The 21,865-nt window shown below is 43.0% G+C and overlaps 1 long non-coding RNA gene across 1 annotated transcript; it reads left to right on the top strand.

Moving 5' to 3' along the window:
• The first annotated feature begins 533 nt into the window (after nt 1-533).
• On the top strand, nt 534-2,767 carry LOC146868068 (uncharacterized). The gene is made up of 4 exons (XR_014962407.1): nt 534-637; nt 745-801; nt 898-959; nt 1,368-2,767. It is a non-coding gene; the product is annotated as an uncharacterized LOC146868068 (long non-coding RNA).
• Nucleotides 2,768-21,865: the final 19,098 nt, after the last annotated feature.

Raw genomic sequence — 21,865 nt, 5'->3', positions numbered from 1 at the left:
GCATTAAATTGTCAGCTGCCACTGCAACACACACTTCTCTGGTGGTGGTTTCTTTTACCTTATTGTCAACCTTTATCATCATCAATCATGATGACACTAAGCTTCACTTTTTATCAGTTTTTGATAACTCTCTTGTTGTTCTACCAATCATTCTTTCTCCCATCATTTCTTTATTCCATGTCGTAGTAGGTACGGGTCCAATTTTGGGCTCATTTTCCATATTCTTTATTATATCAACACATTTCTTTACCCCTGGTTGGAGCAAAGTTTTTATTGTTTCATTCCCCTGAGCTCCTTACTTTTTCAGCAGTTGTTTCTGCTGTAGTACAAGCTCTTTTTTTCAACCTGTGGTCTTCCATTAGTTATACCAGTTCAAGATGTCCGACACATTACGTTATTCCCCTGAGCTCCTTACTTTTTCGGCAGTTTTTTCTGCTGTAGTACGAGCCCTTTTTTCAACCTGTGGGCTTCCATTAGTTACACCAATTTAAGATGTCCGACACATCACGTTACGCACCAGTCCTTTCTTTATGTTCAGATCCGTTGCGCTTTAATTGAATCGCCCGGCACAGGCATCATGGAATCCCTGTCTGCAGTAATGGCGTAGCGTTTGGTTTCAATCTCCGCAACTTCTCAGGTAGGCGGCGTTATTTATGCCCCCGTTATTACTCCTATAATTGCACCTCACGTCTGTCGCGCTTACTATGGCCCTGATACCAATGGTGCCTTTCTTGCATTCCACAGAAATAGTCGATGTTCGTAAGCAGCCTTTCCATCAGCCCGGCAATCTACATTGCACCGGTGAGCTTATATTGCTTTCATGCGATTGTGTTCATTTTCATCTTTTTAAATAAAAATCTTGGACCGTGTTATGACCGTGTACCATTACTCCCACAGCTTTTATAGAAACTAACATTCAACATCTTGTAGAAGGCTCTCAATGCTTAGCCTTATGATCGGTGAGCTCTCATTTTGCGTTTACCCCTTTTTTTCTAAAAAACACACTAGCACCAAGTCACGTTTGCTGTCTGGACCTTGTCTATCTATATGTTTTCTAGTTCACCCTTAGTTCGTTATATACTTAGCACCAATTGTTCTGATAACTGTTTCACCACTCCTTTAAGCACCAGCGATCTAAATACACAGTTTATATATTTTTCTGCTCTAACAGCGTTTTACTCCATTTACACAATGGTGTATTCATCACAATAGATGTAGTCAGATCGTAGACCCCCCATCTTTGTTATTCTAGCTGTTATACCACGATTACATGTTTCTTCGTTTTTTCACACACAACGGTGCCCTCTCTGGTGTCTGTAAATCATCCTCATATACGCTTCAGTTAACATGACATTTCTATCTCATAGGTTTTCCCTGAAGAAGGGACGCCCCAGTCCCGAAATGCATCGGGCATGACTTCAAAAATTTCAACTATGAACGTTAATCTGTTTTTGACGCCATTATTATGTCGCTACATTATGTCATGATCACATCATTTATGTTTCTATAAAACAGAAGTGTATTTACACTGGATTGTCACATATGACTTAATATGTTAACTGCACTAAAATGTTATGTTTGAATTATAACTTTGTGTTTTAATTCCACATGAAAGAATTGTATGTTGATGTATATTTCATGAAGGGCTGTTTCCCTTAAGGAATAGTGCGCAGTGTTCATGACCTCGTTGGTCGTGTGTGTTTTTTCTGCTTTACTTTAAACACTTGGTCAGACAGCAAGTGTATCACTGCAGCTCACCTGTTTTTAATAAGAATAGCTAGTTGATAGGTTTACACAGGTGTGCGCCTCCTCATACACTTATGCACACTCGATTAAGACACAGGAGAAGCAACATGGTGCCTTTGCATGTGCAAGAGGAGAGCAGCAACAAAGTTCCTTCATGCCTTGTGGTTCCAACTGCAGCGCCCTCAAAAACCAGAAGCCTCCGGCCAATGGAGGTCCCATTTCAGTTCCAAAACACCACTGTCCTCTAGTGACAGAAGCCAGGTTTTCCATATACTCAAGATAGTGAAGACCCCATGACCTCCACTGCACAAGATCCGACAGGTGGCGAAGCGCCACATGCGCTGAGTCAGTCTGGAGAAGAGGTCCGCCCAATCAACCAACAGTCTGAGCCAATTACCTCTCGTTAGACAAATTTTGGCGAGATCTCGCCTTGCACCGGACATACATTTTGGCAATATTCTGCCTCCACAATAAAGGAAAGGGAGTTGGAGGATAGGAAGGTAGGTTTTTCCTCCTGTTACGATATATCTGTCAAAAAAAGGGAACCAAAAAGGATCCTGATAAAGCCTACCTAGAAAAATATATGTATGAGTGCTCTATGAATTAATAGAGTACTACACTAGAAAAAACACTTATTTTTCTAGAGTCCCCTCACTCACCTAGGGTTGCCCCAGGGTGACATCATAGGGGTCCTCCCAGACATCTACTGTCTGGGGCGTGCTACAACTTAACGAAATACGCAGGAGCACTTTTTATATTTTTTCAACTATGTGTAGTGATGTGTTGTGCAGTGCTGTGTGGAGTGAAAAGTGAAATTAATTCAATAAAAATTACCTGGATAGTGAGCCCTGATTTTATTCTGCTCCTATCCGGTAAATGTACTTAAAAATGGGGCTAGTAATAGAGTACAGTAACGTTATGTGTGCCTGTCCCTAATTACTTGGTCGACATGTTTCGTGGTTACCCCAACCACTTCCTCAGGACCATACAAGGACCAGCCTTGCGTGTACCACTCCGTGTTTTTACAGACAAACAACTAATTTGTACTGTTTTTATACCATTGGTTTTTTAAAAATACATACGATTCCCATGTTTATCAGGATTTCTTAGATGTACTGGGTCGTAGTTTTTTAATGAAGGTGTAATTCTACTCCATAGTGTTGCTGGGGCAGAGAGGCTCTAGACATTTGTCTAGATCGCACCGTCTGCTTTTGAATCTATGAGCTCCCAGGAACACCGCATAAACATGGGAATCGTATGTATGTAAAAAATATCCTTTTTTGTCATGGTGATGGGGGAGAACCAATGACCCATGAGTAAAAAAGGAATGCAACCCACTGTTTGTGTCGTCCTTTAACATTGAGACCATCTCATACGCGGACAATACACAGCTGGTGCTGGTCCTTGACAAAAATACCACACAGGCTGAGAAAAACCTATGTCAATGTCTCGCTGCGGTCTTTCACTGGATAAAGACAAACGATCTGAGATGAGATTAAAAAAAACCCAGAAATTATGCCGTTAGGGAAGGAGAATAACTTTTGACCCTGTCAATAGTGGCCGGCTGACACTCCACCTCCCCCCCCCCCGAATACAGTAATGGCAGCCAGAAACCTGGGGATCAGATTTGACTCAGCCCTCTCCTTCCACCAACAAGTGCTGTCTGTGGCGGGCACCTACTTTCACCTAATCAAATTATAAAAAATAAAATCTATTTACTTCCCATTTCGACGAAGCAGATGGTTGCAACAGCTTTAATTACATCTAGAATTGATTATTTCAACAGCCTCTATGCAGGAACCAATAAATCTGTCCTTCACAAACTTCAGATGGTTCAACATGCTGCAGCAAGGCGAGTATTACAATGGCCTAGGAAATCATCTGCCTCCGCCTCTCTAAAAACTCTGCACTGGTTACCACAAAATAATTTTATTTAAAATCCTCATAATCACTTTCAAAAGTTTTAATTCCACTGGCCCCCAGTATCTTCGGACCAGGTTCACTCACTATGTAGACTGTCGGACTCTTAGATCTTCCAATTAAAATCTATTAAATCCCCCAGCTTTCAGATTTATCTCAAAAGAGGGCAAATCCATTGCAGTGTAAGGCACAAAGGTATGGAACCAACTTCCTAGCAGCCTCCATTTCATTCAATCAGAAACCCTCTTTAGGAAGACCCTGAAAACATGGATTTTCACTGCCCCAGATGTACTATGTAGAGCACTCATTTAACCCTTTTCATTTGAGTCCTCAATTATCTTTCTGCCCGCAACCCAATCTACTATAGCGCCATGCTAATCCTCGGAGCGACAGATGCGCTCTATAAATACTCTTTAACATAACATAACATTAAAAAAAAAAAAAAGTAGATTCCGGTGCCCCATAGAAATAGCACGTACTAATGTAAAAGCACATCCCTAAAAAGAAAAGATACAGAAATCCCCAAGAATGATTGATGACGATATACATAAGGATGCAAATGTTTTCTGAACGAAACAGCTCTTATTCAACAGGTCTGCAATCGAGCAACCAAAGGGTACCACCGTTACAGTGGCCCACCACCTCTGCAGTGACCATTTCCATATCTTTAACAAAACCCAAGTGTGCGATTCAAAGATCAAGAACTTTTTCCATTAACTTTTTTGAACAGTTTCAAAAGTAGAGAAAATCCCAGATCACCAGAGGACTACAGACATCTACCCTGGAAGTCATCCCAAGACCTGCAACGTTCAATAAGTTAAGTATTGTAGTACAATTGTATACCCTCTGTTTAGTGTGGGTTTGGCTGCCTCCGTTACGTTGTCAAAGATCTGCCTAGTCGAAGGGAGTCCACCCAGATATTTTCACATGTCACTTCTAATTACACTGAACCCAACACTGGCATTCCACACGCACTACCCAGCACACTCTTATACAACACATGGCATCAGCACATGGTCACTGTGGACGCCCAGACATCAGCCAAGGCAAGTTACGTCTGTTCCCTGATACCGCATATAGTAGGTCCCAACAGGCTGTACTTTTCCCAAGAGATAGCCGTTAAAAAAGCAAAATGCCTTCTTCACCTGTACCTATATAGGATTAGGGCCAGGGTACAACCCAACAGAGTAGAACCTGATAATCTAATAGTGAATGTGACCCATTATGAGACCAATCCCACAGCACTGCACCTTTTCACTGAATCTAGCTATATCCAAATTGAGTTAGACAAGATGTGTTGTAGGGGCACAATAGGGGATATACTGTTTGGCCCCAAGACTTTCCAGAAAATAGATTCTTAGAGGAAGCAAATCCACGGCACCAGGGCACAAACATGTCCGCTACCTTTTCTGTCTGTGGTCCCAGGGTGACCCTTAGCATCCATGTCTCGGGCAGTCTTCTTTAATAACAAATGGACCCCAGATATGGAATTACAGTGTAGGGCCATCCACCTTTAAGATACGAAGGGAAATGAGTCTCACAGGGGACGGTTGAACAACAGCATGGTGTAGTAGTGTTTCCTGAGCTTGTTATTGCTGTACTCTTTACTATTATGCTGTCACTGTTAAGGGGATAGAATGTGTTGGTTTGAATCCCAGGAGCCAGTTAGTTCCTGGAAACTGTGGAGATGAACAGTCCTTAAACTAAGTGCTCTTACACCTACCTGCTCCAGTGTAATCACTACAAAATTGGCGTCAGGGATGACTTTGTTCCTCTTTCCACCCACATATGCTGTACTCTCCTGCATTTTGGATCCAAAGCCAGCCGGTTTCAGCAAAGTTTCTTGGTTTTCTCTGAGCCACTGCTGCAAGAGTCTGCTTCAGTTTCTCCACGGGTGTTCCCTGTCAAAAGGTTTCGGGAATGCAGAGGAGAAAGGGAAAGGAGTGAACTGTGTCACATTATTGGCAAGCTACACTCAAGTCATCTTGTTCCCCTCCAAGGTTGTGAGCCATCGGGTGTAAGTGATACAGAACTGTAAGTTGCGCTGGCATTCCTGGTCGTGTGGCATAATTGGTGCCTGTTTTGCTGGCAAGAGAGCGCAGGTGTTGCTGGCTATTTGTGTCTCAGGGTGTTCCGTTTGACGTGCGCAGATGGTTATTGGCACGGAGATCTTTCCATGATCACGGATAACTCATTATGATGACGTGTTGGAATGTACAGTGGGAGGTGGTGAAGACAAGTGGCGAGTCACTGCTCCTGTCATTGTGCACGTCACCCTGTGTCTCCCTGGTGAAGGCAAACACCTCGCTCCTCTTGATATAGTTGAGGGAGAAGATGAATTAAATGAATTTGATCAAGCCGTGAAAATGTTGGAGAAACAGTTTGATGTAGAAGGTAGTCTAGTTGTTGTTAGACACAAGTTTTTTACAAGAGAGCAAGACACCACTGAAAGCATTGTGTCTTATGTTGCAGCTCTGTGCATCCTTGCTTCAGAGTGTGAGTTTGAACATTTTACTTCTCAACTTATTTGTGATCAAGTTGTAGTCCATCGTAGGGATAAGAAGGTCCAAGGGAAATTACTTCCTCTAAAGAATCCCTCTCTGCTTGAAATCATTACCATTGTCAAAAGTATTGAACTATCCCACAAAACGCCTCGAGGGAGCATAAACCCGAGAAGAATGTTTGTGGGTGTAGTAAAGGAGCATGAAGATCAAGATGATAAGCCAAAGGGGAATAAAGGCAAACCTCAGAGTGAGCAAAAAGGGAGCAGGCATGCTCCTATCAAACCTGAGAAGAAAGGAAGTTACTCAAAGAATGTGTGTACAAAATGTGGGTTTCATTCTCATTTTCCAAATTCCTGGGTGTGTCCTGCCAGGAATGCCTCTTGTCTAAAGTATGGTAAACAAGGGCATTTTGCCAAAGTGTGTGGGATCCCTGGCAATGTCAACATTATGTATTCTGAGGAGGATAAGGGGGATCTTTTGAGTGAGGTTGTGAGTTTGTTGACTGATGTGATTGTGGTTGTTAAGAAAGACTTGGAGAATTGAGTTGATCCTGTGGTTGATATGTTGGTTGATGGTAAGTCTGTACAATTGTTGGTGGATTCCGGAGCATGAATGACTATGGTTACTGAAGAGTTATTTGAGAGCATTTGGGGGAACAAACTCTGAATCCGCCAGACAGAAGTCCTGTTTCCTCTGAAGGAAGGAAGATTGATTAAAGGTTTTTTTTTTAAACAAACCATGTTTTCAAAGACAGGCATATCCAAGGGAAGGTCTACGTGGCAAAGAAAGGATTCAATATATTTGGTTGGTATCATCAGGGGTTTTTTGCGATGACTCTTAAATCTGGTACAGTAGAGAAAGTTTTGGTGGTGGATGATTCTTCACAAAGTGAGAGCTTGGTCCAACAAATTTGTATTTGTATTTGTAGGGGTATTTGTAAAGCGCGGCGTTCGCTCCGGAAGGAGCATCATGGCGCTGAGAATCCTTGATGACCGGTCTGGGGACAGAGAGGGATTAGATGGCTGCTTTAGTGAGATCATCGGGGAGGCTGAAGATCCAAGTCTTCAGAGCCTTTCTGAATGGTTTTTCTTGCGTTAGTTGCCTGAGGTGTTTGGGCAGATTGTTCCATGCTTTGGTGGCCAGGTAGCTTAGGGTTTTACCTCCCTTCGTCTTCAGATTATACTTTGCAGGCAGGATGAGGTTGTCCTGGGACGAACGGAGAGATCGCCTGGGGGTGTAGTGGGGAAAACGTCTGTGGAGGTATTTTGGGCCGGATTTATTGAAAGCTCTGAAGGCGACGATTAGAATCTTGAATAAAATTCTCTTGTGGAGAGGTAGCCAGTGTAAGGATCGAAGGGCTGCGGAGATGGAAGCTCTACGGGGCAGTTTGAGTACAAGTCGAGCAGCTGTATTAAGCACGCTCTGGAGTTTCGCGAGAGTGCTCTTTTTTGCCCCTGCCAGTAAGCCGTTGCAGTAGTCTAGTCGTGAAATTATAAGGGCTACTGTTACACTCTTTCTGGCGTCGAGAGGGAGGAAGTTGAAGAACTTTCTTAAGGATCTTATTGTCCCGAAGCATTTGCCGGTTACAGTCTTAGCATGTTGATCAAAGGAGAGATCTGAGTCGAAAATGACGCCTAAATTCCTGGCCGTAGTTACAGTTTGGGGGAGGGCGATTGAGTCGTCTGGCCACCAGAGGGCTGGGCGAAAGGAGGTGTTCTTTCCAATTGGGAGAATCTCCGTTTTATTTGAATTACACTTCAAATGATTTGCGTTCATCCAATGGAAGACCTCCGTTAGGCAGTTCTTGAGGTTGAGTTCGGCGCTGGTGGAGTTACCATCCAAGGGCACGATGAGCTGGGTGTCATCGGCGTAGGAGGTTACAGGTATTCCAAAGGATTCAATCAAGGACAGGAGAGGAATGAGATAGATGTTAAAAAGGAGGGGACTTAGGATAGAACCCTGCGGGACGCCTGAGGAAATCGTTTTCTCTTTTGAATGGAAAGGGCCCAGAGCGACAGTCTGTGATCGGTCAGCAAGGAATGATTTTAACCAGGATAGAGCGTAGTCTGAAATCCCTATGTTCATCAGTCTACTGATGAGGATGGAATGGGAAATGGTGTCAAACGCCGCGGTCAGGTCAAGGAGAATGAGGATTGAATTTTTTCGCTGATCTTGTAGTAGTTTGATCGTGTCTGATAATTCTATCAGCGCTGTTTCCGTCGAATGTTTGGGACGGAAACCAGACTGCTGCGGATGGAGTATGTTATTTGCTTCCAGGTATTGTCTGAGTTCTCTATAGACCAGTTGTTCGGTTATTTTTCCTAAGGCTGGGAGTAGAGAGATCGGGCGAAGATTGGTCAAGTCAGACGGTGGTTTATTGGCCTTTTTCATAAGAGGCTTGACAATTCCTTTCTTCCACCGGGGGGGGACAATTCCTGTGCTAAGCGACGAGTTGACTATGTCGTTAATTGCTGGGTTGATCACGTCGATAATTTGGTGAAGAATTTTGGGGGGACAGGGGTCGGAAGGGGAGCCTGATTTGCAGGCCAGGATGACTTCTTTAGTTTGCGCCAGAGTTACAGGGGAGAAACTGCTCAAATTTCCGGGAAAGTAGTCAGAGGGAGGGGGGAATGAGGAGGTACAGAAAGGAGGGAAATTGCTTTGAATGGAAACGATTTTCTCTTCAAAATAGTCAGAGATTTTGTCGCATAAGTCTTGTGATGGAGGTATTTCAGGTTGCAGTGCTTTGGGCTGGGTGAATGACTTTACTATAGAAAACAGGGTCTTTTGTTTTTGATGGGATTCTTTAATGGCGTTCACATAGTAGGACATCTTGGCTGTTTTGATACTCGCAAGATAGGCTTTTCTTGTTTGAGTATATAAGAGACGATCGTCAATGTCATAGGACTTACGCCATTTTCGCTCTGCTTTCCTACAAAGTAGGTGAGAGGTGGCAAGTTCGGGGGTAAACCAGGGGGCATTGATTTTGGATTTTTTATGAGAGATGCCTTGACGTTTGGGGGGGTTTCTGGTTTTCATTTCCTGTGTGAGCCAATTGTAAAAGAGGTCGTCGTCGACTTCTACATTTCCGGACAGAGTAGGGGTATGGGATTGATCCATAGGTTTAAGAGTCAAGCTTTCTTGGACTTTTTTCCAATTGATAGGGTTGGAGGGGCGTGAGTTAGTGTTATTGCGAGAGGGGGCATGTACGCTATGGATGTGGAACAAGATCAAGCTGTGGTCAGTCCAGATTTGCGGGAGCGGGGGTAGGGTGATGAGGGAAGAGAGATTGGTACATACAGCATCAAGGGTGTGACCAAGCAGGTGGGTAGGCTGGGAGACTAGTTGTTGGAGATTAAACATTTCTAGTGTTTGGAGGAAATTGATGGCTTGGGTATCAGATTTGGAGTCGAGATGTAGGTTGAAATCCCCGAGTAAGGTGAAGTGGGGGTATCGGAGAAGAAAGTGGCCCAGGGAGTCGCACAATGAATCAAGAAATTCAGTGGCATTACCGGGCGGGCGGTAAATGAGGCCACCAGAGAAGGAGGTTTGCTCGTTCAATTTGATTGAGAAACCTAAACCTTCCGTGTTTTTTAGGGGCTCTAGGTTGAAGGAGTGGCATGGGAAGGTGTTCCTAAGTATTATGGCGACACCTCCTCCTCTGCCTTTTGGTCTGTCCTGCCTAAGGAATGTGTAGCCTTGAGGTAGGGAAGCAGCAATATCAGGATTGCTATCTTCTGTTAGCCAAGTTTCGGTTATCATTAGGCAGTCCAGGTCCGAGTCGCAGATGAGGTCGCAAATGTCTTGATTATGCTTGCACATAGAACGTGCGTTAATCAAACCTCCTTTAAAGAGCGTTTTACACAATTTGTGAGTGTTTTTTCTGACAAATTGGGATGTGTCAAAGGTTTCAAGCATCTTATCAAAGTTAAGGAGCAGGCTGTCCCTGTTAAGCACAAGTTACATAATGTGCCGTTTAGTATCAGAGATGATTTGTCAGCTGAACTCAAAAGGATGTGTGAGTCGGGAGTCATTGAACCAATTGAGTCTTCTCTTTGGTTGTCTCCCTTGGTGGTTGCACATAAGATGAATGGGAGTCTAAGAGTCTGCATAAACTTGCACAGTCCAAACAAGGCGATCTGGGTGGACTCCCATCCTCTCTCTCATATTGATGATATTCTTTCAAAGTTTGCTGGTGCTAGATACTTTTCCAAAATAGATCTTGCCTCGGCTTACCAACAAGTGGAGTTGGATGTAGCTTGTAAGCATTTGACTGCTTTTATGTCACCTGACGGCACCTTTCAGTTCAGACGGATGCCGTTTGGCTTAGCTTCGGCAGCCTCAGTCTTTCAATGGGTTATGGAGAAAGTTTTGGAAGGTGTTACAGATACAGTGGTGTTTCAATATGACATTTTGGTCACTGGAAAGTGCAGGGAGTCACATGACAAAAATCTTGTCGTGGTGTTGGACATATTGCAGGGGAAAGGGATTGCCGCAAATATACTCAAGTGTGTTTTTGGTGTGGAATCCATTGAGGATTTGGCCCATCGGATTTCTGGTGATGGTATTGTACCAAGAGAGGGTCGTATCGAGGCCTTTGTCAATGCTCCTTGTCCCACATCGAAAGAATAGGTCTCTTCATTTTTGGGTGTTTGTGAGTTTTACGCAACATTTATTACTAATTTTGCTGCTAAAACTGTACATTTGATAGGTCTACTCAAGAGAAAAGGCACATTTATCTGGGATGATTCCTATCAAGATGTGTTTATTTGAATGAAACAAGAAATGGGGTCATGCACAATTCTTACACCTTTTGATCCTCTCTATCAGTGTACTGTGTCAGTGGATGCCAGTTTGGATGGTTTGGGAGGGGTGATTTCTCAGGTCAAGCAGGGGAAGAAATACACTATTGGTTTTGCTTCCCGAGTGTTATGTCCAAGTGAAAAAAATTACTCGGTTATTGAGAGAGAGTTGCTGGCGTGTTGTTGGGCTGTCGAAAGATTCAAGTGTTTTTTGTGGGGTAAAACCTTTAGATTACTCACTGACCAAAAACCTCTCATTCTCATTCTCAAGGGTAAAATTGTCAGAGACCACACTCCTAGAATTGCAACGTTAAGTTCCAAATTGTTACAATATGTCTTTGATGTTGCACATATACATGGCGGAAAAAACACAAGGGCTGATTTTCTCTTAAGGTTTCCTTTACCATTGGGAAAACAAGAACTTTGTGACGATGATGTTGATGAAGAATGTCTCATTGCTGCAGTGTGGGTTGTTTTACTGAACATGAATGGTTCTGTGGGATGGAGTCAGACTCTGTTCTCAAGAGAGTAAAGGGGTTAATTGTGTCTGGGTGGCCCAAGGAAAAACATTTGGATGGTGATCTTCATCCTTTGGCTAAGATTGCAGATGAACTTACTTTGGAAGGTGGTGAAATGGTCATGCGGGGGATACATTTATTCCTCCTGAGTTGTTGAGAGCTTGCATCATCGATTATGGTCATAAAGGACATCTTGGACAAATGAGTACCAAAAGGAGTATTAGGTAAGTGTACTGGTGGCCCTCTATGGACCGCCAAATAAATGATGTTGTGGAAGGATATGTGACATGTTGTACCAGTGACAAAGTCATAAGGTTGCTGCTCCTCCTAGACAAGAGGTGGAAGTTCCCAATGGCCCTTGGTTAAAGTTAGCTATTGATTTTGTGGGTCCTTTCAATGTTTTGCCTAGCAAATAAAAAATTGCCTTGGTTGTTGCTGATTATTTCAGTAAGTGGTGGGAGGTTCAATTTATGACTGATCCCAATTCTCAAGAGGTCATCAAGTTTCTTCAGTGTTTTTTTCCCAGAGAGGTATTCCCTAAAGAGATTGTATCTGGCAACGGGGTACAATTTACTTCCAAGGAGATGTCTGATTTTTAAGTCAAACTGGTATTTCACATTGACGTGTGACTTTGAATCACCCACAGGCCAATGGTTTCATTGGGCGCACAAACCGTATTCTTGTTGAGTGTGTCCAGTGGCTGTTTCATCTAGCATTGATATCAAGGAAGCGGTTCAGAGTATGTTGTGGGTACATCACACAACTCTCAGTCCTATCACGGGTTCCAGGCCTTTTTTACTGCTTCCTGGTAGGGTGGCTTCTTTTCACATGTGTCCTGCTTGGATGAAGGAATTATGTTTACTGTCAAAGGGTGGGGATACTTAGCCTGATGGGGAGATGCATTCTCAATCTGTGGTCCCAGATGTGGTTGGTTTTAAGTCCGGTGTGTGTGGGAGACTCGGTGAGAATTAAGTCTCCACTCAATGTTGCCAAGGGTTTGTCAAAATTCGGTCCTCCTGTTAAAGAGGATGCCACTTCACGCTTTGCTGTGAGGGTCAATGCGAAGAAATGGTGGAACTTGTCCAGGATTTATAAGATTCTCAGGAGGGTGGTGTTGGAGTTGGGGCTTGAGTCTGGGGGTGATGATGTTCATACCCAGCAAGTTCAGAGGGGGAGTCTTCTGCAACCTACTCAGCCTACTAAGTAATCACTAAAATATGTTACTCCACGCAAGAGTGGTAGGAGAAGTGTTCCGCCAAAGCTTTTGAATTTATAGTTCTTTGTCATTTACTAATCTACCTGTGGATTTATTGTCCATTGTTTTTTATGGCTGTTTCCGCTTTGTTTGCTTTTTCTAAGTGCTTGATTTATGTATTTATTGTTGCATTTGTTTCTTGATTTGTTTTTTTATCCCTATTTTCTTTTGTTTTGTTTCATGGGAAGAACGGAAATGTTGTAGTAGTCTTTCCTGAACATCTTATTGCTGTACTGTTTACTATTATGATGTCATTGTTATGGTGATAGGATGTGTTGGTTTGAATCCCAGGAGCCAGTTAGTTCCTGGAAGCTGTGGAGATGAACAGTCATTAAACTAAGTGCTCTTACACCTACCTGCTCCTGTGCAATCACTACACATAGGTAGCCTGTGCCAGTAAATACGGGATACTGAGATAGATGGGTAGCCATGATTGGAAAGGAAGGGGCAACCCCTAATTGTACGGACACTTACACTGTATTTGTATTTCTTGTATTTCAAAGGTAAAGGAATGATTCCACTTGGCACAAATGAGAACTGTGATGGAATACTACAAATACCAGACATGCAATTGGGTACCTCCACACTGATGGATACCTACTGGCAGTGCAGCAAATTTGCCTACACCCCATATGGTGGTGCCTATGCTCTCCTGTCACTATACATACCCGACCCTAATCATTCCTGGAGAAGATCTGTCAGAGTTGTACCGACATCCACTACAGAAAACAACTTGATTGCATTAGGCTCAAGAGAAAAGAACTGCTGATCATTTTAGCTGGGCTCAGTACAAGGACATTCCAGAAGAATTCAGACTGCTTTTGGACACACAAGTAAATGCAGGAGGGTCCTTATCCTTCTTCACTGTGCAGACGAAAGCAAACCCCTGCTGGTTGCAGATAACCAGATAGGAATTGCTGAAGATGATGAACAGTACTAAGCTAGGCTTTAATGCGATCAAGGAAGAACTAAGAGACATCCGCCTCATGGTGATGCAACATCGATATGTGTTGGACTTAATGACCACAACGGAGGGAGGGGTGTTTGCCAAGATTGGTGCTTCCTACTTTACTTTTATCCCAGGCAACAACATGGACAATGAGACTCTGGCTCTTGCTACTCAAGCACTGCACCATTTACAAACAGACATCCGTAAGGGGGGCGCCGCTGAGCATGAATGATATGGCAACTGGTTTTCCTGGCTCCTCCGGTGGTTGACTGGTCTGTGTATGTCATTTCTGCCTATTCTCTTCTTCATATTGTTTTTGTGTGGTTTCCTACAAGTGGGCGTTTCCTGCTGTGAAAACGCAGTCCTCAAATTGGGTAGGATATAAGTAATTATTAGTTAAAACAGAAGCAAGACAAGCCCCTAATATGTGACTGTCATGAAGTGTGCGGGAATGTTATTATTGAAAAAATCAATTTCGATGTATGCAAAGAATCATGTGCATATAAAAACGAGATAGCATCACTTTTGTCGCAATCACCCGATATGACGTTTCCATTAAGCCCGAGTCAGAAATACGTGGTCAAAAGAGGCCTTGCGACCTAGGCCTGGGGCTACTGAGTGACTGATCACAGATGGGGTGGCACATAGACAGCAGAACAAATGTGCAAACAGAAAAAACTCAGATCAGTACCACCATAATGGTCCGGCGTGATTGGCCCCAATAAAGCATATGTTGCAGGGGGTGTGCGTGCGTTCAGAAAATACAATAAAGTTAGATTCCACATGAAGTTATGAACACTCATCCAATCAGTACACAGCACATGACATGATCACATGCTACCCATGCCGGGCATCTGGACACATTACCCACTGGCCCTCGATGGGTCGAGACCCACCTGCATTTATCAAGCAGGAGTAATTTATGACTCCATGACTAGTCCTGCATTTCTCTTCCAAAATAGGATCTCTGAATTGTTTAATGATGCTCCAAGAAATGTATATAATGGTGCTCAAATCAATTGCACTTTGAAACAGTCCTCAGAACCTAACTTATCCCGCCCAAAGAGTTTGATTAAACCAACTGTTCCTGTTTGGCCTAACGCCTCTTGTCTTTTGTTTTTTTCAAGGTAAGTGCACATTCGTGCAACAAAATATTGCAGATCTGATAGCTGTAAAATGCACTAAGATAATAATAATGCAATTTATATGATGTTAACTAATGGATTTTATTGTGTTTTACATATTTATTGTAACAATTTTAAATAATTGAACCAATAAAGAATAGTACTAAATTGCACACTGCTGAGATCAATTCAAGAATTATTGGTCTGGCAGTTTGGGCTGGACTGTCCCAATAGGAGCAGGGTCAAGGCTGATTTGTATATGGCTGGGTCCAAACTGAGGTGACATGGTGGGTAAAAAATGATAGATTGGGGTGCAGCCCAAGCAGGTGCCAGTGGCTGAGATTAATTCAAGCATTCCACCCATCACCTTGTTGTTTTTGCTGCTGCCACCATGGGCCTTGGAGATGCCAACAAAGGAAGCAAGGTAAATAAAGAAATATATTTGTTTCTCTGTGCATGTGTAAGTGTGTGTTTATGAGTGATTTAGGGTGAGCAAGATTGCGTGAGAGCATATATTTGTATGCTTGAGAGTGAAAGTGAGTGAGAATCAGTGGGAGTAAGAGGGAGAGAGTTAATGTGGATAAGAAAGTCAGTGTGAGAGAGTGAGTGAAGGGGTGTGAGTGAGTTAGAATGAGTGAGTGAAGATTGTGAGGGGAAGTGACTGTGAAATGGTGAGTGTGTATAAACGTGTCTGTGAGTGAGAACCACAGACACGTGAATGTCTGAGTAATGTGTGAGTATATTTGTGTGTGATTCATAGTGAGTGGGAGTGTGCATCAGTGAGAACGAGTATGGAAGAGAGAGTAGGGGAGAAAGAGTGAGTTGGGGAAGAGAGTGTAGGTGAGAGGGATTTAGTATATGGGAGAGTAAGTTAGAGAATGTTGGTGAGTAAGGGTGTTTTTTAGGTGGTTTGTGTATGCGAGTCTGCTGTGAGCTATACCTTACTGAAGATAGTTCTTGGCTTATGTGGGCACCCTAGGTAACATATAGCAGCTGGCATATTAAAGGTAATATATTAGCATAAAGAAAGGGACACATGGCAAAATGCAGGCCCTGACATGCCAGCATACCAGAAGTCAATCTTGGCATTGGGCACCCAGGGGAAAATGCTTGCTCAGGCACACTGGAGAAAATTGTTAGCATGCAGGCATCCATGACAAAACTCTGGTGCTGGAACAATGGAGGTACTTTTTGGCAAGAGGCAGGGTGCTCATGGGAAAATGCAGGCCTTAAATACTGGATGTAATAATTGGATGTAATAATTGCCATGTGGGACAGTTATTGCTGGCATACTTGAGGTATTTCTTTGCCTTAGAGAGGGCAGCTGTGGCATATTTGGGCTGGAGATCTGGCTGAAGAAAGCAAAGCACTATAGAATGCTGACTCTGAAGTACTGGTGCAAATTTTTGACATATGGGTCAGACATGGTTTATTGGCAGTAGCACACTTCGGGTACTGACATATTGTATGTAATTCAACACGACAAAATGCTGGCATTGGCACACTGAAGGTAATTCTTAAATACAGGGAATACCCAGGGAAAATGTTGATACAATGGGATGAATTTGTAGCAGGTAGCTCACTCCACCACTTTCATAGATCACCATCCACCACTGTGCAAAGGACAAGAGATCCAACAGCCGAAACCATGGCAATGAAAGGTGACAAACGGGGACTTACTGAGTGCCTGATCAAAATGTTAGGACCTTTTGAAAGTTTTGAACCAACAAGTCAGCAAGGGGGATTGTACCATGTTCCATTGTTGCAATGGCTGTATGCCCATTGTTGTAAGATAAAGGAATAGTATATCAGTCATTGAAGACGCAGGTAGCTTGAGAGAGGACTTACTCCTTCATGTAAGTACAAATCTCAGGCATCAAAAATGCTCATGTCCTCCAAAGAGGACATCTGTGCCACTATACTGGATCAATGATACAAAAATGGCAATAAATGTTAATATTTTTTTATACTTATTATAGAAGTGGATAGTGAAGAAAGCATTTGAACCTATGGAGATTGCAGTGGTGGCTCTAGACGCATGTTGCAACAGCAGAACACAACAGTGGTAAAACAATCACTTTTCCAGGAAGAGTAAGTCAACACCAACAAGATTACTTGAAGGAACCTTTGTGCTGGGTTTGTTTATGGCAGTTCCAGATCCTAAATCAAGCACAGAGGTACAGCAAACTTCTATTAAAAAAATAGACCTATAGAGAATATGTTGTAAGACTTGGATAGCAAAACAAAATTATATTTGGATTCTGTTTGGTCTAAGAGACATTGATCTATTGGCATAGCAAACAGAAACAGTGGCCATCAGTAGTATGGCAATACAATATCTGCCATGTCCTGTAGCCAGTGTATCACTTGAGAGCGTTTTCAGTCAGGTTAGTGCAATTGTCACTGTCAAAACAACCAGTCTCTCCTCTCAAAAAACATGGAGAGACTGGTGATGATTAAAATGACTATACACTTTATTCCCAAACATTATCAGGCTCTATGTGACACAACAATAAATGATGGTGATTTCTCAGGCATCTCAAATGTTAGGAGTCATTGTTCTCCCAATGAAATCCCTGAATAAGAAGATAAACTTTACAATCTGGACTAATACATTACTAATACACCAGGAATGTCTGCTTGAAAAAAATATGAAACAGTAAAGAACAGAACTGCAAAACCAATTTTCATTTCTATATTTGGTGTGCCAGGAATTGAGAATAAAATAAAGTAAAATAGATCAGTGTACAAGGCACAGATAAACAATCAAGGATGAAATAGTCATGTTGGCCTATATACTGAGTAGTGACAAATAATTCAACTCTAGAGCAAACTGCAGATGTTGCAGCAAAAAATGGCTTAAGTCTCCGCCCATGCCTTACCTTGTATTCCAATGCTTAGCTGTCAGTGAGGTTTAAAAGGATAAAGTTGCTTATGTGTGTGGCTTATATGGAAAATGAGACACATTGGCATCACACCGGTGTCGAAACAGTTGGCTTGGATTAAATAATTAATTTTCAAATGATTAACATTGTGGATTGGAGGGACTTACGTAAGCTCTGTATTTTTAATGATTGGGTGTACACTCTGGGCGCACGCTTTTATGTGACTATGGGAGTGGTACTTGATTGGGGATTCATTAACTGTTTGCTAGCATATTTTGGTTCTTCTGACACCTCTCAGTTTACCTTGACTTTTAATACTTAATTTATTTTCCTTTTTTCATGTGTAACTAGTCTGCCTCTTTTGGAAGAAAGTAAAATTTGTATGTCCTGTGATCAATATCCAAGAGAAGGCCCCATCTCTATTTACTTTTATGGGAAAATATTAAAATAAGAAAACACCTATGGATTGGAAAGGGATGATTTATTTTGAATAATGCTTAGTAGGAGCTTGAGTGGTAAATCCTACGTGATTAATGTGGTAGACAAAACAGCCATAGCTTAACGTGTTTTTTTAAATGTTTGGATGATAAATCAATTAGTATACATGTAGCTAGTTGTCTGGGAGTGATTTTTGATTTACTTAATGGCACTTACACTTCTGTATGCCCCTCACTCTGAAACATTTGTACATTCTGTTTACCTTGTCTTACAAAATATAGTCTTTGTTTTTTGCTTCTCATTCTAGGTCTAGAATCTTACAGGTAGCCTCCATGGGACCATGGCACTGTGTTTCAACCCTGCTACCAAGACAAACAATACCAGAATGCAGGTGCAACATTTATATGCTGGTTTAATTTTAAACTCTTAATAATATTCAATATTTTAGATAAACAGTTTGTATTTCCTCTATTTTGCATTGTAGCCCAAGTAACAAGTTATGGGAGCAGTCTGTAGGTTGCTATGGACTATTTCAATTGTACTAACATAATTAACATAAATGTCATCTTCCAACCATGATCATGTTCCACATCCCAGGGGAGTGTCTAAATGCTGCATGTCTCTCTCTTGTTCTCTGCCTCTCTCAGTTTTCCCTTATTCTCCCTAAACATCCATTAAATGAAACCCTGCCCCTCTTTACCCCTACTGTGAGGTCGTTTGTGATGAAATCTATTTCCGCTATCAACAGATCTCATATTTAGTGGAGCAGATGTGCTATAAACAGTACTAAACCAGTACAGGAGGATGGTACAAAAAACTTTCAAAGTCACCAACACTGTTCCTCCTCCCTGGTCTTTCCTGGTGCTGAAAATTAAACCCATTCATAGCTAAGGTTGGCAATGTATAGTGTTGGAAATTGGGGTATTAGTTGTGTGGCCAGCACAAGTAATAGTTCCTGAATTGTCCTCAGTGAAATCCAAACACCCTATTGTAATGCTTGACTCTCACCGTATAGTGGGATGGAGCAGTATAAGGACTAATCAAAGGAGGTGGTGTGGGCTAGTAATCACCAATCAGTGGCACACAATAATAACTGATTGTCCAGTCAGTACTTTTCCTTTAGGAAAAGGAGGAGTACATTTATTACACACACATTACTAAATACTATGCAGTAATTTACAAATATATATTGACAGATAGAACATACCATAAATGACATTGTATAATGACTGGTGACCCCCCCCAGAGAGGTCATCGAAACATATCAAGTGAGTTTTAAATTTCATCTTGTAATATCTACATTACTTTGGCATGAATCATTGTCATAATACCAATAAAGGTGAACCAATAAAAACATAGGCAACAATCATGAACATCTAATGAAACATTTATCTAGAAAACATTGTGTTTGTGAATCTTTTTACATAGTTAGCATTGAACTGTAAACCGCTAGAGAGCATCAGATAAACAGTGCATTTCAATATAACCATGCAATCAACCCCTAGAGATCGTAACTAAATGAACATGGGATTTATCTTTTTTTGGAGCTTCCATGCCTTTCAAAATGTTACCATACACTATACCCCTAGCGCGCAAACAACTCCCAGCTGTAAAGAAAAACCTCCAGCCAGTGAGTGCTTGAAAAATCATTAAACACTGGGAAAGGTGATGGTAATGGTTTTGCCCCCCACAACTTAGGGTGAGGGCCCAGAAGAATACCTGTAAAGCAAGAGCACATTGTGCTGAATGTTTGGTGGTGGTCCCATCATTATTGGACCAACACAGGATGAGACATGGGCATAACAGTAATGCTACCAAAGAGCCCTGCAAAGCATTATGGAGCAAGTTTGCCATGAATCAATGAATATTATAGCAACGTCTCTCCCGCTGGGCCAACGAGAGCCGCAGTGATGTTTTGTTGTTATTTTCCTTAGAATGCGGTCTCACGCTGCATTTCTTGTTTTCATGGGGGGTGCCTGGTCCTACTCAGGCACCCCCGGTGCTTTCCATTGTTGGAGGGCAGGACAGGCATCCCACCCCCGGCGGCCTTCGCCGGCTCCCCACATGGCCTGCACTCCTGTGTACCACCGCGTAAGCAGGCAACCCTTCTTTGTGTCTGCCCGCTCCAGTGGGCGGATGTGTACAGGCATGGCTTCCTCCAGGTGCATTCCAGGGCTGAGGAATGGGGTCCTTGGCCCCTCCAGTTTTCAACGGGGGTGCTTTCCTGCATTCTTTGGGTGCTGGTGGCCTGGAGATGGGGTCCCTGCCCCCTTTTTTATAAGTCCACCGGGGGATGGGGTCCCAGGGCAAGATGGAAACACAGGAAGAGGGCCCCAGGCACATCCTCTCCTCAAACATAATAAGTGCACCTTTCTTGTGCCATTCTCCAGGCCCTGGTCCACCAAAGAGGAAATTGATCAAACGGCAGCGGAGCCCCACGCTCTCAGAGGCAAGAAAGGTTAAAGGTCACCAAACTTACAAATGTCATAATTTGTACCCCATTGGCCCAATGTGGATGATCTTAGGCTCGTTTTACTCCTGGTGGTAAGCTTTATCTACCAAGGAAGTTGCAATGATTCCCTCCTCCTAAGTGGTGGAGTCTTCAAAAAGCTGGTGCTGCTGGCTCCCTGTACAAGTTCTACTTTGTGGCTTCCTCCAACTGGTACTCAGGAGGAGTAAAGGTGCCATCCTCACTGGCCCTTGGGGATACCCAATGGTCCTGGGTTCAGCTGGACAGAGACCTGGGTCCTGAGTGGTGGTCAAGAGGTTCCTCCATCCAGTTCTCCATGGTAGTCCCAGGATCCAGCAGTGCAGTTGTTAGAAAATCCGCAGGCAAGAGAGGTTCTTCCCATTGTTCAAGGGTTTATAAATGGGAGAGGAAGGTACCAGAAGACAGGCACCCCTAACCAATCTTTGGGTGCCACATCACCTCTCCACCCCTGTCCCATTCCTCCTGCACATCATGTTGGGACAATCCAAAATGGCATCATCCAGGAGCCACTGGTTACATCTGCTCCTGGGGTCTCAGTTCCACCTCAAGCTGACATCACTTGTCCACCAGCATTTCAAAGAGGGCCCCCCTCTGGGCACCTTTCTTTGTTCAATGGATTTGGGCAGGCCCATCCCTGGTGCAATGTTACAACTGAGTGATTGCTGCAATGATTTCCCTCCACCCCTTTCCTTCTCAGGAGCTGGGAGACATACAGCGAATTACTGCTTTTGTGTGGGGGCGGCCTTTGTTCCTGCTGCTGTAATTACTGGACACAGCAGGGTGACAAAAGGCCTGGGCTATGATCCTGAGCTGATCCAGGGAAATATTATAACTCGGAAACACCCATAAGATTTACAGATATCATTTTGGAGGTTACCTATTTGGTTTTGATGCACAGATTACACTCTAATTCAAGACGTCAATGGTCTCTCTAGGCCAAGGGGAAATGAAACTACAATCTAAGGAGGTGCCCTACCTATGTGTATAATAGAGTATCACTATAGTAAAAACAGCAAAGCACACTGGCTTTCCCTAATAGCGTGCACTACCCTAATGATGCCTTTTCCAGGTAAATACCTAACCCTGAAGAGTCCCCTTAGCACCAGGCTACCTGTGCGCTGTTACATGGCTGTGCACAAAAGTAGTCTCATATGCGCAGCGCACACACATGTGAACACGGCTTGGGCTAGGTTGAGCTATGGATGGGTTAGGTGGTTAATGGGAGGTATGAGT

The sequence above is a fragment of the Triturus cristatus genome, chromosome 1_2 (assembly GCF_964204655.1).
Source record: "Triturus cristatus chromosome 1_2, aTriCri1.1, whole genome shotgun sequence".
Taxonomy (NCBI): domain Eukaryota; kingdom Metazoa; phylum Chordata; class Amphibia; order Caudata; family Salamandridae; genus Triturus; species Triturus cristatus.
Note: the sequence above shows the minus strand (reverse complement) of the source record. Positions and strands in the feature narration are given on the sequence as shown.